This window comes from Tenrec ecaudatus, chromosome X (genome assembly GCF_050624435.1).
Source record: "Tenrec ecaudatus isolate mTenEca1 chromosome X, mTenEca1.hap1, whole genome shotgun sequence".
Taxonomy (NCBI): Eukaryota; Metazoa; Chordata; class Mammalia; order Afrosoricida; family Tenrecidae; genus Tenrec; species Tenrec ecaudatus.
Genome location: NC_134548.1, coordinates 14,634,222 through 14,639,891, shown reverse-complemented (window position 1 = coordinate 14,639,891; position 5,670 = coordinate 14,634,222). Strand labels below are relative to the sequence as shown.

The 5,670-nt window shown below is 37.5% G+C and overlaps 1 non-coding gene across 1 annotated transcript; it reads right to left on the bottom strand.

The window, feature by feature from the left end:
* Positions 1-2,050: 2,050 nt before the first annotated feature.
* On the bottom strand, positions 2,051-2,174 carry LOC142435339 (small nucleolar RNA SNORA3/SNORA45 family). Its single transcript, XR_012781412.1, has one exon. It is a non-coding gene; the product is annotated as a small nucleolar RNA SNORA3/SNORA45 family (small nucleolar RNA).
* Positions 2,175-5,670: the final 3,496 nt, after the last annotated feature.

Genomic DNA, 5,670 nt, shown 5'->3' with positions numbered 1-5,670 from the left:
AAATTTTGCTTAGCATAATATCCTCCAACTCTTCCCATGAGAAGATGCGCTTCATGTGATCATCAATGCCCTTCAGTGATGCGTAGTGCTCCATTGTGTGTATGTGCCAGAGTTTTCTAATCTACTTTGTCTATCAATGTAAATTTAGGTTGTTTCCAATTCTTTGCGATAGTCAATTGCTCCGCAATAAACATTGGAGCACTGACAACTGGTTGTGGTCTATTTCTTATTTCTCTGGGTTTATGCTCACTAGAAGGATTGCTAGGTCACAAGGTAACTCAATTTCCATTTGTTTTAAGTATCGCCAGATGGCTTTCCACGGTAGCTGTACATTTAGCTACATGCCCACCAGAAGTGGAGGAGAGTTCCTATCTCGCCACATCCCGTCTAACATTTGTTGTTCTCTGATTTTTTGATTTGGGCTATCCTCAAGGGTATTAGGTGGTAGCTCCTGGTTGTTTTAATTTGCATTTCTCTGATGGCTAATGATCGGGGGAATTTTCTCATACGTTTATTGGCCATTCAGGTCTCCTCCCTAGTAAAACTTCTGTTCAGTACTTTTGCCCACTTCCTCAGGGGGTTAACTGTTTTCCTCTCTTTGCCGGCTAAGACGTTATTGTAGATTTTAGTAATAAACCCTTTGTCTGTTGTGTCATTCCTAAAAATTCTCTTCTAGTCTCTGGGTTCTCTTGTTACTCTCTTGGTGATGTCTTTCAGTGCACACAGTGTTTTATTCTTAGTATGTCCCATTTGTCAATTTTAGCTTCATCTGTGCATGCCCTTCCCTATTGCAGTTAACCTATGTATTCCCTGTGCCAAGGTTCTTAGGTTTGTCCTGATTCCTTCATTGATGGTACTGATAATGTGGGGCTTTGCTTCTAGATCTGTGATCCACCTTGTGCCTGGGATAAGGGTCTTGTTTCATTTTTCTACAGGTCGATAGCCTTTGTTAGCAGTACCACTTGTTAAAGATGGCATCCACCTCCTACCTGTTGCTTTTGGGGCCTTTGTTGAAGATCAGTTGCCTATAAGCTGATGGTTTTATTTCTGGGTTTTCTGTTTTTGTTTTCATTGGTATGAGTATCTGTCATTATTCCAGTACCACGTTGTTTTGATCACTGTTGCTGTATTGTAGGTATTAAAGTCAGGTAGGCGAGCTCTCTGACTTTGTCCTTCTTCTTGAGGAGTTTTCGGTTAATTCTGGGCTTCTTCCCTCTCCATATGAAATTGGTGGTCAGGTTTTCCAGTTCTTTGAAGAAGGTTGTTGGTATTTGAATTGGGATAACGTTAAACTTATATAGTGCCTTAGGTAAGATGGACTCATTCGCCCAAATTTTAACATTTTGTTATAACTGTAGAACATAGCACAACCAGGATTATGGACAATCTACAATTATCAAATCATATTGATATATTTCCAGTCCTAATTGTGTGTATATTTAGTTCTATTTTTTTTACACCTAGCATAATTCCCTGAAGACTCATGCAGGCCATTTAGTCCATTAATACTCGTTCTTTTTTGTTACTGAGTGCTATTCCATGGCCTAGGAATGCCTCACTTTTTTCAGTCACACATCATTGGGAGTACTGTTTGTTTCCAATTTTTTATTATAAACCAACCCAAACCCACTGCCATTGAACCAATCTCAAATCATAACAATCTTATATAGAGTTTCTGAGGCTGTGAATCTTTATATGAGCAGATAGCCTTATCTTTCTCCTGCTGAACAGGGCTTATTCAACACCCCCACTGATAAGCATTGCTCATAAACAGGTGTGTAAAGTGCAAATTCTCATTCTTCTGGGATGACTACTCATAGTTCGATTGCTGGAATGTATGGCAGTTGCATCTTTAGTGTGAACGAAATGTCCAAAGTGTTTTCCAGAGTGACTCAACCATGTCTCATTCTTACCAGTAAGGTATCATGCAAGCAAATCTCTGCTCTTTATTAAGATTTTGTTTTGTTTGATAAGGTTTTTGCCTTCAGTTCTGAAAGATAGTTTTTCCAGATCTAAAAATACACAAGTGAAAAGTATTTTTTTTCTTGACGCATGTCACTAACCTGATGAATGACTGTGCCACGAGATGCACAGCCAGTGAATAAGGTCAGCACTTACTCTTCAAGGACTCGAGCACACCAAGGCAATAACCAGTGCCCATGTGTAGCCTCTACAAAAAGTATTCTTTTTTTTTTACTTATTTTTTTTAAATTTTAACAATTTATTGGGGCTCATACAATTCTTTTCACAGTTCATATATATACATACATCAATTGTATAAAGCACATCTGTACAGTCTTTGCCCTAATTATTTTTTTCTCTTTTCTTCTTTTACATTTTATTAGGGACTCATACAACTCTTACCACAATCCATACATATACATACATCAATTGTATAAAGCACATCCATACATTCCCTGCCCCAATCATTCTCAAGGCATTTGCTCTCCACTTAAGCCCCTTGCATCAGGTCCTCTCAAAAAGTATTCTTAAAGAATCTTGAAAACGATCTTTAGAAATGCTGGATCGAGCAGATACCATCATGAAAGAGAGTACTGTGAATATGAATTACCCACTTTCATTGTAAATATAAATGACCAAGATAATGCAACTTCTCTCTGCATCTTTCCCAATTTTGGTAAGTTCAAAATGATACATATTACCAATATCAAAACTCACTGCCATTGAGTCTGATTCATGGTGACCCTATATTATCAATTGTAATATTTAATCTAGATTCATCAATACCTTCCATGTAATCCAGTAGTAACATTTGAAATGAAAAATTAATTAATTATAGATTTGAATTTCACTTTTGAGAAAATTTTTAGTTGCACTAGCAGTTTTAATAAATTATACAGTGATCTTAGGTACCCATTAACTAGTGTATCCCAATGGTGACTCTAATAAATTATAACTGAAATATTGATGTGATCCAATCCAGAGATCCAACCGCGATATCACCATTTTCTCTTGTATTAATGCACTTATGTGGGTGCATAGGTGTGAATGTTTTATTCTGTGCATAGGCTTAGGTGTCTGCCACCATAGTCGAGACAGCACAGTTCCGTCACCACTGCCATCCTGTTGCTTTTATAATCACAGCCAACTACCTTCAGCTGAAATTTCCTCCAACAGTCTTCCCTCTCCATAACTTTTGGCAACCAATAATCTGTTTTCTAAATCTATAATTTGTCACTTCCGTGTTGTTATAGAAATGAAACTATTTAATGTGTAATCTCTTTGGATTGGCTTTTCTCAATCAGTAAAATTCCCTAAAATTTTAATGCAGTTGTGTATAGCATATATCATGTCATTACTTTTTCCCCTCAATAGGCAAAACCAGAAACCTTTGTTTTCAAATAGCACAAACAGATTTTTTTAGAGCTCACAAAGACTTTTTAAGAGATATTTGACTCCTGTGGTAAAGATGAGCATGTTTGAGATTATTCAATGTAGTTACCTCATCTTTTTACTTATAATAAAATTCTTCACTAAGAACACATGCTGGTAGTGGTATTGTTAAAAAAATGAAGGAATATTTTTGTAGAGTGTTTGCTTACTCTCTACCTGTGGAAAGTCTTATCACATTCCTTTTTATCACTGAGTACTCTTCCACATAAGGGGCACTGGTGGTGCAGTGAGTTAAGCATTGGACTGCTATGTGGAAGATTGGTAGTTTCTATTTACCAGTCACTCCTTAGGAGAAAGATGAGGCAGTCTGCTTCTTTAAAGATTTACAGTCTCCAAAACCCTAAAAAGCAGCTCTCTTCTGTCCTCTGGGACAGCTATGAGTTGGAATAAACTCAACAGCAGTGGGTTTGCTCTCTCCTGATAATAATTTCCTGTGCTTTAACTCTTCACATGTTGAAGCATGTGTGGTTAATTCCAGTTTTCACTTATCAGAAAGCTGCTACAAAAGTTAATGTTCAGTCTTTGGGTATTCGATTCCTGCTCTTAGTGACCCAGTAGGGCCGAGTGAAACTGCTCCCTAGATTTTCCCAAGCTGTAATCTTTATGGAAGTAGACTGGTTCAGCTTTCTTGTCTGTGTGCAGTGGTTAGTGGGGTTGAACTCCCAGTCTTTTCAGTTAGCAGCCCGGATCTTACCCTACTGCACTACCAGGATTTTTATTTTACTCACATTGATTGTCTAAGAATACAATTGCTGGATGATGTGGCCATTGTATACTTCATTTTATAGGCAACTGCCAAACTCTCTTCTTGGGTGACTGTGTCGCCCCAAATAATGTTTGCCTGATCCAATTTACCTGTATGCATATTTCTCCTTTTTACATTGTTCCTTCTCCTTTCCTCTGGTTCCAGGTTTTATTTTCCCATATATTTATGTTTGGAAACCTTCCTCTAACCATATGTAACACTAAATCCAATTTCTTCCTCTGATAATGGCTTTGGTTTAACTTTTTTCTTGAACGAATTTTTCATTTGATACAAAAATATGTGGCTAGGATTTCTTTCAGCACTTTAAAAAGGATTTCATTTATTGAAATGTTGACAAAAACAGGCAATAGTCTAGAAAAGAATACTGAATGAATCACCTAGTTGAGGCAGTTACATAACCTTTTGTCAACTTGAGAGAAGGGGTGGGGGACTGGCCTGTCAAGCAGGTCATAGCCAATGAGGCCTTTGTGTGAGCATGGCCTTCCCCTGAAGATTCTGGGAACTTCAGGATCTTCCCTGGAGGTGGGACACACACTCTCTCTGTTTGACATTCCTGTTGACAAGTCACATGGAACTACGCTGATGAAGCCAGAGCCCTGGAGCTGGAGGAGCCACATGGAGACCCACGCCAGTGCTGAGATGCTTCCACTGCCACTGGATCCACAAGACTTTCCACCCACTGGCCTGTGATCTTCCTGCATTCAATGTCATTTCATGTGTTGTGTGAGTCTGAAGAGAAATTTATAGACTTGTATTGGACATATGGGCTAATATTGGATGTATGCACTTTGATATAAAACTCTCCCACACACTTAGGTCTCTGGATTTATTTCTCTAGTCAACCCAGACTTACACAATAGGCTCCATCTCTCTCTCTCCCTTCTAGTTTTGGAATGTTTGTCATGATAAGTACATATTACAAGTAACACTGTCTAATCTACACTTATCAGCTCCTTTTGAGTGTCAGCTCGCAATAGCTTTTCCTCATTTAAATTAATGAAAAATCAGAAGTACTGGTTTGAGAAAGCAATTGTTGTATATGCCATTTTGAGAAATAATACAGAGATTTCATATACACTCTACCCATTTTCCCAACAGTTATATAGTAAAATATCATAACTAAGATATTAACATGGTACAATCTAGAGGTTTTATTGGAATATTCCAGTTTTACTTGTATTCTTTTGTGTGAAAGTATGTATGTTTACTTAGTTCTATGCAATTTGATGACAGGCTGTTTGTATATTCTTCACAACAGTCAAGGTACAGAATGCTTTTATCACAGTAAGTTGTTGCATTTATCAAAAGTAAGTTGATTTTTATAGTTCAGTACTTTTTTGTGGTATGGAGGGACCACAGTTTATTTGTTCACCTGTTGCAGGACATTGACAATTAGGAGCAAAGCTGTGATGAACACGGGTAATTTTTAATATCTCCATAAGATTTATTTTTCTTAAATTTTTTATTGTAGATTGGGTGAAGGTTCATAG